At 38.6% G+C, this 13,501-nt stretch overlaps 1 protein-coding gene across 3 annotated transcripts in view; it reads right to left on the bottom strand.

Annotated features, from left to right (window-relative positions):
* Positions 1-13,501, bottom strand: part of GHR (growth hormone receptor) — a 137,907-nt gene that overhangs the window by 94,716 nt on the left and 29,690 nt on the right. The window lies entirely within an intron of this gene.

Below are 13,501 nucleotides of genomic sequence, written 5' to 3'. Positions count from 1 at the left end.
GGGTCACCAGGAGAGTGCTGATGAGTACTATCTCACTACAACTACTTCAGACGATTTATAAACTGTCATTTTGAGAAACTAACATTTCCTTTTCTTCGGACAGGGCAGTGTTTAAGTCTCAGGAAGATGGCATGCTGTTAAAAAAAATAATCACGTCATTTGTTATGTTCAGAATTCCTAAGCATGTTATCACTCCCATGATACTTGGCACAGTAGCAGCATCTAAAACAGTTTTGAATTAATAGTACTTCTATATTTAAATAAAAATAATATTAATTCAATGTGGAAGATTACTTCTTCCCAAGGATGCAAGTCAGCTTTTTTAAATGCTAAAAAGAGTTAGCCACGGTGCCCACAATAATTGAGCAATTAATAACAATTTGGTTTCTAGTGGGTAAGACTATGAAAAATAGACCGGATTTCACAGTATCAGGCTCTTGAAGTACGAGGAAAAGCAAACAGTCTTCAAAACCCCACAAATGACATCTAATAACATCTGATTTTCAAAAGAATTCTTAATTTCAGAGAGAATAATTGACCAGTGAGCCAAAACCCTATTTGCCAAAAATAAAGGGACAGCTTGGACTGAAGTTGTAAAGTCTAAGGAAGCTGTTGACTGAAGTGAGCTACCAAGACTACTGACAAATTCTTGTTTCAAAACACTTGGTAGAGTATTAACAAGTGGAAATGATCTCCATGTGACAGAGCCAGAAGCCTACTACAACAGGGCAGGGAAAATTATTCCATTAGTCTTTCCAAAATATTTTGAAATCTTGCTCAACAGTAAAAAAGATCTTTTAGCTACTTTATGGGTGACAAAAGGGAAATGTCCTAACTTCTGATTACCTAACTGTACTCAGAACATTTTGTTTCACTCTTGTTAGCAAGGGGTGATAGCACAGAGATGGCATGCCGTGACACGGTCTATTTACAATACTGCAGTTCATAACAAGCTACACAAGCATGAAGACTGTTACGTTTGCACTTGGCTCTGACACTTCACAGTGTGTGAAAAAGAGGCGCTACTGCACATTAAGGTAGGGAGCTAGATCTTTAAATAGCAAGCAGCCACCTTTAAATGATTCTTGGAGAAACTTCAGCTTCAGGAGGAGAATGTAGATTTGTGTGAACAAACCATACTGGTGAGGCATTTTCAGAGACACATTTTTTCCCAGAAACACATTTGATTATTCTAACCCAGGAGGGAAACAAAAGGACGGCAGCACTGAGTTAAGTTGGGGCGCATCCAGGACTAGTTTGTCTCCCCAGATAAGAAACAGACTAGTCACTCTCTCGATTGCCATGTCAGGATCTGTGCCCAGTCTTTAGTACCTCCCATGCTAACCTACCACAAATTATGAACTAGAAAGATGAGATGGATCCAAATATGCCAAAAGATCTTTGGGTCTTCAAAAGAGCATCTAAGCAAAAGCCCAGTGCTGAAAAAGTTGGAAAGACTTTTGACACCGTCCCATGTAAAATCTTCCTTTACAAATTGATGGAATATAAACTAGGTAGGTGGACAGTGGACTGAAAACAAGCCAAAACACTAGAGTGAGAGGGTTTCAATCAGTTTCACAAAATCCAGCTGAGGGCTTGCCACAAGTGAAGTAGCCCAGGAGTAAATGCCGTTTAGGATATTTATTAATGACCTTTTCTACTGATTGATCAGTGGAACAGATTGCTTACATAGGTTGTGGAGCCTGGAGATCCTCAAAACCCAATCAGACATGCCCCAGGGCAACTACGTTAATGAAAAACCTTTCTCTGAACAGGAGGGTTGGATTAGATGACCTCCAGGGATCCCTTCCAACCTTAACAATCCTGTGATTCCAGGATATAAATTATATGCTCTAGAGGAAAGATGCTAAACTACGGACACCTCATTATTTGCATGGGCCACTGAGGAAGGACAGATTATTCCCAAGCAGACACATGAGCCAAATGCACAAGTCCTAACAGATTGTTCAGAAGTCATACCCCTCCAGTATGCTGGGCTACCAGCGAATGCATTAAAGAATCTCTGGTATCTGTGATGAACTATTTCCAGAGTGTTTGTGGTTGTAAGATTTGGCCTAGAGGAATCCTAATTTTCTCTTTATTGTATTTCACCTGTATTTTACTTCTTTCCATTTCCCGTAGAACAACTCCTGTACAGTAAGCTCAAAGGAAGACAAAGCAATTTGCCTGAGCTTTATTCCAGTTGTACCTGATATGCTTTTGTCTGTCCAGTTTGCATCAACTGCATCAGCAGCACCTTCTTCTGAAGCTGTTCTGAAAGTATTTGTCTCAAATAAAAAGGAAAAATGGGCTCTTCACATTAATTTTGAATATTTCTCCAAGCAAGTAATTCTATCAGTTTGATGGCAAGCTGAGTGAGTCAACAGGGTGGCCTGGCAGCCAAAAGGGTCAACTATGCCCTGGGGTGCACCCAGCAGAGCTGGCTGGTCCAGCTGGGGGTGACTGTCCCACTGAGCACTGTTCTAGTGCAGCCCCATCATGAGCACAGTGTGCAGCTCTGGGCACCTCAATATGAGACAGACATCAAAACATTAGAGTGTGTCCAGAGGAGGGTGACCAAGACTGCAAAAGGCATCTAGAGCAAGACTTAGGAGAGCAGCTGAGGTCACTTGGTTTGTTCAGCTTGGAGAAGGCTGAGGTGGGACCTCATTGCAGTCTACTATACCTTCCTCACAGAGGGCAGCAAAGGGGACTGTGCTGATTTCCTCTCTCTGGTGACAAGTGACAGGATATGAGGAAACAGAATGAAGTTGCATCAGGGGGAGTTCAGATTGGACATTAGGATGAGGTTCTTCACTGATAGGGTAGGAAGTCCCTGGAACAGGCTCCCAAGGCAGTGGTCATGGCACTAAGATTGTCAGATTTCAAGAAACATCTGGGTGATGCAATTAGCCATAACGTTTAATTTCAGGTGGTCCTGCAAGAAGCAGGGAATTGGATTCGGATATTCTTATGGGTCTCTTCCAACTGTATTCCACAATTCTATGATCCTTCTTAGGAGCAAACTTTTCACCTTCAAACTCTGCTTCTCTAACACAATGAGGTTCACATCCTCATATGAAATATTCTTTTGCAACTGTTAACTCACTACTTAAATTCTTTCATCAGCTTCTTTCTCTGCACAGGAATTCCCCAAAGTCTTTCAAGAAAAACACTAACAAAGCCCATCAGAACCTTTCATCATCTTTCCATTTTCCCCTCTATTCCCATAACTAAGGCTTTTAACCTGCTTTTTCCTCCTTTAATCCTTCCACTTGCCTCACCAGCATACCCCAGACAAGGGGTCACATTTTAGTTCCAAATCTTAGCCTTTCTTTCCCCTCTTGATCTCCTTATATCCTCAGGAGTCTAATAACGAATCTTGCCCTTCATGTTTTAAATACTTCACTGAAGCACATTTCTGTTCTTACAGATTTGGCAGTCTTTGCCTCTTTGACATAACAATAACCAGAACATTTTCTTAGCAGCACTAAACTAAGTAACAACTGATATTTGTTTTGGCACCCATAGTAGGGATGAAAGGTGAATTTATGTTTTCCACTGCATTATGCTTGCAAGTGTATCTCTGTACAGGATAGCTCAGGAGTCCAAAGCCAAATAAAGGAATTAATACACTTCTTTGGGTTATAAAAGAAACCATCAGCATTGTAAAGGATGCAAACAGAGAAGAAGTCCAAACTTTCTCAGTAGGTAGCAATTTCACTTGACATATGAGATAGCACTTGTGATATCCAGAAATTCAGTCTGTCTTCCATGAATGAAACACGTCATATTCCCAGCTACAGTTAATTACCTACTTTAGCTTGAGGAATGTTACAAAGAATAGTTTAGTCAATGTTTCTGTAAAGTGTAGGCACTGAAATCCAGAACTCTACTAGCTGAAACAGTTGCTGACATATTAGTATCTTAAAAGGGAAATTTTCTTGATAAATTAACAGGGAAATACCAAGCATAAGCTGAGAAGAAAGATGTATTACTGGATTATTGTAGCCAGTTCTCATGTCCACACTTAAGAGACTAACACACTTCTAAAGAATAAGGATGTAAAATGTTACTCAAAGCCTGGGGCATCTTTTTATGATCCAGATAATAGCTCCAGTTTATTTGAGAAAAAATATGTAATCTGGTCCACTCCTACTCTTAACAGCCAGATACATTAGATTTTGCTTGACTCTCATCTCTACCTGTTGGATTTTTCTAAAGACCAATAAAGACCTGCAACAGTTTTGCAACTTCCCCAAGCAATCTATCCCAATGCATGACTACCCTTCCCACTAGAAAGACTATTCTAGTATGTACCTCAGCTACCTCTTGATCTAATGCAATTCCTCTACCTTTTTTTCCCTCCCCAAAAGAACGAAAGATAGGCTATTTCTTACTCTTTTTTTCATAGTTTTTTAACCTACTTCAAGACTTACAGTTCTCTTCCTCTCTAGATGAAACAAAACACATTTTTCAACTAAGTTTTGTGGACCACTGATCATTCTTACAGTTTTCCATCAGTTAGCCCACATCTGAAGTAGCAGTCTACCTGAGACTTCATCAAAGCTAAGCTGAAAGAATTACCTGAGGTAGGTCTCTTTCAGCTTTTATACATCCTATTACATCTGCTGTTTTGTAAGAGAAAGGCATTGTTGACTTACGATCAGCCAGCTCCAAGAGATTTTCTGCAAAAGTGGAAAGCCTGGATTTTGAATAATGTGATTCTCTTTCCCTTCACCATCTCCCACTGCTTTTTTATTAAGCATTTCTAATTATGCAAATAAAACATAGAAGGATATGGGAAAAGAAAGCTGTTAATTTTAACTAAAGACTAAAAGTACTGAAAGGAACAAGGACTGTAAGAAGGTATGAGAAAAATATTTTTCCAAAAGGAAATATAGAATATTAAGAAAATCCCCTATTTAATGCATGTTGCCAAAAAAATCACAAGTCTCAGAAAGAAACAGCTTATGGGACAATTTGGCAATTTTTTAATGCAGAAAGATACAACCAAAATGTACTGGATAATAGAAGGTCATGACTACCCAGGACAGTGGGTGAACAGTTTAGAGCTTTAACATATAGGGCTTAAAATTCGGAGATACAAATTTTATTTGTATGTCTTTGTATGTATTTCTTTGTATATATTTGATATCTTAGTATATAACTTTGGCAAAGTTAAAACCTCCATGGTCCTCACTTCCGGAAATGCTGTAACCTATACTTTAGGACCATGTTCTCAAGGACAAAAGAGAGAGATTTAGGGGATAGCTGCAAATTTTCCTAATCATCACTGCTATGTTTGAGTTTAATTTGGCTGTTTCGTGTGCCAGCTGCTACCCTAAGCATTATTAAAGATATGAATTTTTAAATGATGGGCTTTGCAAGTTCCACAAGTAGCTCATATTCAACAAAGAATTACCTGAGAAGTAAGATGGTGGCCTCTTTTTTCAACCTTCTCTTCACTCAACAGTAAATCCAAACCGCCTAGTTTGTTGTTATATCCCAAAACAGCTACTCCATTTCTTGCCTCACTAACTGCTCACTGAATGCTCTATCACTTTGTTTTCCCAAAAAGCCAACACCCTTGCACACGTTCACTTTAGCAGGGGTCTGATTTCCCCACCACATAAAGAAAATACAACTCTTCACAAGTACCCAAAATTATGTAGCAAAACAGACTGACTTTCTCCTCTCTCTTTACTTTTGAAGTTAGATGCTTCTAAGCTTTGCAGTCCTGACCTGCACTTCCTCAGCCCTTATGCAGAGTCAGGATATGTGGACATCCCTTTACTATGTAGAACAATGCCCAAAACCTGTATCTCTGAATGCACTGCTCCAAGGTCAGCATCACTGGTGCTGTTAACAAAGAGGGCATGTGAACAAATTAAGCATTGAAGAAAAGGATTTACACAATTTTGGTATGAAGGAAGATGCTGAAGTCAGCCAGGAGCGAAAAGTGTAACTGGGAGGCGCATGCACATGTAGGGCTGACTCACAGAATTGTTCTGGTTGGAAAAGACCTTTAAGATCAATGAATCCAACTGTTCACCTAGCATAGTGCCAAGTCCATCACTAAACCATGTCTCTAAGCACCATGCCTACATGTCTTTCAGTCACAGAGGCTAAAAAGAAGCCCTCCACCCCCCTAGATCTCCAGTCATGGGCTGTTCCTTGAGTTAGACATCAAGCCTCAACAGCTGTCATGCAGTATGCTGAGATACTTGTGGCTTCAAATATTGCTAGAATGTGAATTTAATCCTAATGTTAAAATGAATATTTCATTAATATAAAATATTGATCTTATTTTTGTTCATCACCAATCACTAATGTAGTCTCTTATAAGAGGCAAAAACAGTTACCAAGATTTACATTTAATTGTGGCTCTCCTACTGCCTTAGTTTTTTGGGATGAATTATTTGCAAGCTACACATGTACTTGGTATATTTTCATACTCTAAATATATTTATTTTCTGGCTCTCCTCCACAGTTCTGGATAACAAAGAGCCTCAATGCTAGAGAGCTCTCTGTTTAACAAAGCCTCAGGAGCTATATACACTAAGACTTTTTATGTGGGTTTCCAAGCTATAAACTGGTTAAGAATAAACATTTCTTGCTTTGAAATATTTCTAGTTTCTAAAATCTGATCTGAGGAGTGACCCTACAAGAAAAAAGCTACCAGATTAAAAAAAAAATAAAAAAATAAAAAAATAATAATCTTTCTAAGTTCTCAGCTGAAGGCACTCAGCATTTTATTTCAGATTCAAGTATTTAATCTGGGGAAACCTCAAATCCAGTTCTTTATCTAAATGAAGATGATATATGGCATTACTGGCCTGTAACAGTCATGGAAATAGAGACCCAGAAAATTTTTTCCCCCTATTCAGCAATGAGACCATATAGCCACTTCTGTATTTTTCTTCAGTTCTATTTTAAAAGAATTGGCTTTTGGTTAATATTCTCAAAAAAAAAAAAAAAAAAAAAAAAAAGACAGTCCCAGAATACCTCCCTGCAAGCTGATCACAGTGAAGCACCTGGGGAATCTGAATTTAAACTGTACTCCTCCATCCACCTTCCATAAGACTGCATATACATATACATTTGAATTACAGGATTTATGCATATAATAATGTCTTTGTATCACACATGTTCTATGTGATTGTGAGTCCATATTCACTGTCCTGGCTGTAATTTATTTTCTCCTAAGTCCTGCTTCTGATTTTCACATATATTTTCCATCCACACTGGCTCTTTAGCTTGAAGTCTTATAGCTACAACTCAGGAAAGGTGCCAGACAATGTGCTGCCGACCTGATGCAAAGCAGAGTCCAACTATAAGAGCATCAGTATCAAAAATTAAGGTTTGTTTACATATGGCTAACTAGAGAACAGAAAGTATCTGTGAAAGGATTTTTTGATGGGGTGTGGGGTGGTCAAAATTAACACAGGAGTGGGGTGGAGAATTCCTCCAGAGTGTGTTTTCCCTAAGGCACCAAGTGAGAACATGTATCTTGTGCAATTCATATTTCCAGCCAATTACTTCTCCGCTGATTTAGGCTTGTTTTCTCTTCTAAAAATATTGCATCAACAAACTTAAATCAGAGTCAGGAATTCAAAGAGGCCTATTTTCAGGGGTTTGGCAGGGGCACCACTCATGGCAGGATTCAGGCAGCTTCCAGCTTCCAGCCTGTGGCCAGTACGAGACTATATTAGGAATATAAACGTACTTAAGTATTTACATATATAGACTTATGTAATAAATTATTTCTCAGCAATTCTCTCATGTTTGGTTATACAGTACACAACAAATGCAGAGTAACTGAAAAAAGATTTAGATAAACTCACTTAACACTTTAGATGACATGTAGAGTGCTTCTTCCTATTTCAGTATGCAGATACCACAAGACATCCCTGAAGACATCACCATATGCCAAATCAGATAATCCCTAATAACTTCCTTATGAAACACAACATGATGGTAAATGACATCACTGAAAAATTAAGGGATTTGAAATTGTACCTGCTTTTCTAATACACGTTTACCAATGTGTTTGTAAATTTAATTGCCCCGGTATAAAATTGAGCAGCAAGATATCAATGCCTCCTAAACATTTACAACAGGAAAAGAATTTAAAGCACAGAGATTTGGGTTTTTCATTTCTCTTTAGCCTCAGATAATTTCAGAAGTTTTCATTATAATGGACTAATTGATGCTGACAGTAACTGAGTGGGAGATGTTTCAGAGAATGCTCCTGGGCATAATAATTACTGTCTCCTCACAGAAAGCATGTGCATTTATACAGATGCAATTTATAATTCATTGTTCTTCCACTTAATTGTAAGTTTAATGCAGAGTTCATTTATACTTCATCCATTCTTCTAAGCCTTTCCTCTGAATCTGACTTCTTTTTATACATTGAATAATTAATTTAATGAAACTCTAATTTATCTTGTCGGTGTTTAAGAACCTAGATTAAGAGATCAAGGGCTTCATTAGTTGCACTGTGAGTCTTTGAAAAGATTACTAACAAGTAGTTATTTCTGTAAGCAGATTTTTCCTGGGCATAAAGAAAAATAAAGTCAATTTTCTGGAAGTAAAACCTGAACATGATTTTAAAAATAAAATACTAAATGCAGAATGAAAACAAGAGATTTATATGGATAAACAAAAAATAAGCTATATTGAAAAGAAACATTGCTTTTATTAAAAAAGGGCATATATCTAACAAATTTGAATTCAACTTGTTCTTCAAAACTCTGGTGCATGCTACCTTGCCTTGCCAAAAACAATGAATCAGAACTCCCAGGGCAGCATGAACTACCCAATAGATCAGTCAGACTGAAAACTCACAGCAATGGTTCTGTAGATAAAAGTATCATTTCGGCATTTGGTCAGACATATGAAAAAAAATCTGTAGATAAACTAAGACTTATGCAATCTGCATAGTCATTTGTTTCCTTCTGCAGTAGCACTAAGTTCTCAGACCACATGCTGATAATCGGGATGTTTTGATGATTTTATGACTTTTAACTTCTGAGCAATCAACTATTTGACCCTTTTATGAAATATATCTTATTTTGGTAGCTGATCACTCAGAGATCTAAAAAAAGAAACCAACTGTCTCCAGATACTTGCAACAGGGGTGTGAGAAGCCGAGAGTGCTTCTCACCAGTGAGTGCTTTTCTCCAAACAAGTTAATTAATTTTGCATAAAATTATCATGCAAAGTCAGACTCCAATAACAGAGCAAGCTGTACTTACGGTGCCATGAATCTGTTGTTTCTGAATATTAGCCTGCTACATAGAGCCTGGCAGAGAGATCAAATCAGCTACACCTCACTGCCTGTGAAAGCCAGTTCACAGGACACTGAAGTGGAATGAGATCTTTCCTGTGCTAGCTTTTCCTGCCAAAAGCAGTCCATTCCTTCAAACAGGGCTAAAATAAGAACCATCAGGAGAAACCAGAAGAGTTTTGCACCAACAAAGAACTGTATTCCTTTGATAATTTACGCAGGCAAGCAATTTCCAAGCTCTGGCTAACAGCACATCCTCTTCTTTCCTGAGCATATCACAGACACTCTCCTTTGTTATGTCCCAGCTGCCACAATGGCTATAGTACATGTCAGGATTGGCAGGTACAATCACATATCATGCCTCTCAGAACTGTCTTTCAAAAGGAGTGCATGCTCTTGATGAACAGCTCCTAAGCACCTTTCAGCTCCTGGACAGATAGGACTTGGTGAGTAGGGACCAATCATATTTCCAAGAACTACACCTGACAAGAGGGAAGTAGTGCATGAATAAGGACATACTTGGAGGAGCGCTAGGTGGATTCAGCTGTGACAGTGCAAGAAAAGAGCTCAAAGGACACTCATTATGCCTCAGAAAAATTAAGAGTGGAGGTCTAAAACAGCCCAGGAAGAGGCTGGAATGAAACATGCGAAAAGAAATTAGGAGATTAATAAAACTTTATTCTCTATGTACATTTGGTTGAAAGGGACAAGGATGACTGCACATGCAGGGCAATAAGGAAGACAAGGAAAGCCTAGTAGGGTAGAAACGTGGGAAGGCTGCGCATCATGTACTAAAATCTGCACATCTCAATCAACATGAGCCAGACGAAAGTCTATGGCAAAAAAATAAAAATAAAGATCTAAAACAGAGTAACAAAATTTGCAAGACAGCGCAGTCTGCACCAACCAAGAGCCCTTCTCCGGGCCTACCCTCAGGTCAGATTTCCCTGTGGGGGCCACGACTCAAGGACAGGATCATTTAAACAAGAATGGGTGGTGCTGCTCTACCAAGAAGTAAGGACATCTCCTTTGCTGGGCCAGCCCACAAGGCTGCTTCCCTAGGCACCCGAAGAGTGCTTTGGGGGCATTACACAGAGCACTGAATGAACTTGGTGTTCACTTTATGTTCCAACATTCAAGCTATTCTAAGCCAGTGCCCAGGAAAGAGAAGGCAATTTCAGGCCACATCAATCTTCTGCCTACCAAGGGATCTCCAAGCAGCACAGATAAAACATACCATGGAGCCTAACAACTTAAGACAGGCAACCATCCCAATGAAACCACGAGATTACCAGCTAGGAGAAGTCATCTAAGATTCTTCCCCTCTGCTTTCTCTTATTTTTGAGGAAGAAAGAAATAAGTCAATTAATGCTGAAACGATCTGAAGATTTCTCTCAAGTACGAAGTGAAGCACATTTTTTTCTTGTCTTAACTCCTTCAGCTCCCTCCTCTTGTTCTCTGTCCAACTACTCTTTCTCTTCCTCTCCTTTGGGCCTTCTTCTGACCTTCCATTATCTTCTGCCTCTCCTTTCCCATTATACATGTCCTCAGTATTTCACATCTTAAAAAATCCTCTCCTCTCTTAGCCCAGAACTATAAACAGACTTTCCACAATTTCCACCTCAACCCTATCAAACACAGTGCTTCTACCCACTGGAGGTCTCAACCACAAAAATCTATGTCCCTGAGTTGGAAAGATGGACCTTTACATCAAAATTTCTCTACATCTGTTTTTGGATAAAACTCAGAATCCAGACTCTACCCTCAGTCTCCTTTGCTCACTCTTCTGACTGCATTCCCAAAATCTTGTTTTCTGTGACTGCTTCCATAGAGCTCCTCACTTTTCCAGTCACAGTGCTCCCTTCTACGACCTTATCTTTCAGAAATCTCACCCAGAAACATCAATGTCACTGATATGTAAAATCTTCTGACTGAGGATGCTCCTCCTACCTCCTACTCCAAACTGATTTTTCTTGTCACACTGAAAGACACAGTGTGGGCTAAGTTTTAAGTAACTGTAAATTTGAATTGAATTTCACAGAACTGAGACACAAAAATGACTGCAAAAGGTTTTTTTCTTCCCTCTTAATTTAGTGCCCACTTCAATGTTACACAAAAAAAAGAATGTTTTGTATGAAGATATTTTTTATATTTAAAATTTTACCAAAATCTAATTTTTAAAGGTTAAAGGACACCTGAAAGTGAAAGACAACTTTTAAAGGCCAAAGAAGATTTAAATTAATCATCTCCCCTTTTTAGATACTTCAAACAATTCAGGTGTTTTGTTTTTTTCTTTTTAAAGGAAATTCTTGCCAGAAAATAAATTACTTGAACAGCTCTTCAAGCTACATAAAGAAAGAAGTCTTTAAGGCAGAGTTCATAAGCCATGGATCTCATTTTTACATTTCATATAGCTGAAGCACATATGTAATTTTTTTATCACCATGTCAACACGAAAGAACAAGGCAAACTCCCTTAGCATCACACTAGAGAAACTATCAAGAAGTCTCTATCTGAAATAGATCTTTGAGGTCCCTTTCAACCCAAACTATTCTGTGATTCTGCTTCCATGATACATACACATCACGGCTGTATGACATACTCAGGTACTACAAATGTCACAGTAAGGATCAGGCCAGACTTAAGCTTTAAGAACATCTTATAACTGGCAAGAGACACTAATTCAACTAATACATGCTCCAGCTGCATAAATAGTGATTTTGATATTATTCATATAAGCATCCCTCATTTTTAGATGGGGAAACACCATAGTAAGGGCTGTATAGCAATTCAGCCCCTTCCCAACTGAATTCTTCCTTTTTCTTAGCTCAGGACTCAATAATCAATAACTAATTATCTTCTGGTGCTCCTTTGTTAAACATGCCAGGAAGAAACAAGCCCCAAGAATCTGTCTGAACTCCCCAAAGACACTGTACAGCAAGTGTGGAGTACCTACAACAGGAACAGGGCTTCCAGGGAGGAGCCTGCGACTTGATCTTATGGATAACAACAACATGGACAATGTCTGTAGACATAAAATGAACAGTTTGAAAATTGAAGGTATTAGGACTTCATTTTTAAATTAACACCTATTTCCCTTGACACACTGCTTGAAGTCTTTAGAGTGTGACATTTGCCCCTCCCCCCAATTCTCTAAAGTGAGAGCTACTAGAAGTACCACCAATGATGGTACCTAAGTGTACATACAGAAGGGCAGAGAGTTCATTATCTGAGGTATACTGGAGTTGGATTCTACTTCTCAAAGGTAAAAAAAGAAATGTCACACAGCAAAAAAGGGCACATATAAAATGCTTGTTTGCAGCGTTGACTAGCTAATTATGCGTATGTGTAATTATGCACAGTTCCTAACATGGAAAGCTGCCAGTGCCCTTTTATGCAGCAGTCATATGGGAGAGATGGACTCAGTTCTTAGCCATGAATCTGTGTAGTAAGAAGCACTATGATCCCACAGATATTGCAATATTCAGGCATATCCCCTGGAGTGCTGAGAGTAACGGTCTGTAAAGCACCACCGTGGTTTGTATTAGACAGATGGCTGCGTGCTGTTCTCCCTTAGATCACCGGGCAGAAAATGGGGGATTTGTAATGAAAGCTGAAAGTTCTGTTTCCCAAAATCCCCTCACACACTTTACAACAATCATGGTAATTTAAAACTGGCAACTGCAGACCAGAATGCTTGACTACTATTGTTTTAGTAGCACAATGAAATTACCCATTTTAGGCTTTTACAATTAACTTGTTACATGTGTACATTATCACTTCCTAAAAAGTAGTATTACCAGATTGAGAAATTTCAGCAGGGAATAGCAACAGGAACAATATTCTGAACATAATACCTAATCTGAGCCCTAGTGAGAAGTCCTTTATCATAATATGTATTTAATGTAAAAATATAATTTTAGAAACTATTATGGTAATCCATTCTTTCCTATTCCAGTCCTACAAGAGAGATGAAAGAAGATCTTTACAAATAAATATATAAAATTCCTAAACATTAAGGTAATTGCACGGATGTTTAAGTTATCCCTCAGGACCTTAAAACTTTAATTAATACTCTAAGCTACAAAGATACCTACTGCCAAAGCTAACACTAGCCAGGTATCTGATTCGTTCCCAACTTAGGGTCATGAATTATGGCAAGATCCCTTTGCAAGCATGTGTGATGAATCAGCCAGAACTGTAAAA

This window comes from Apus apus, chromosome Z (genome assembly GCF_020740795.1).
Source record: "Apus apus isolate bApuApu2 chromosome Z, bApuApu2.pri.cur, whole genome shotgun sequence".
Lineage (NCBI taxonomy): Eukaryota > Metazoa > Chordata > Aves > Apodiformes > Apodidae > Apus > Apus apus.
Note: the sequence above shows the minus strand (reverse complement) of the source record. Positions and strands in the feature narration are given on the sequence as shown.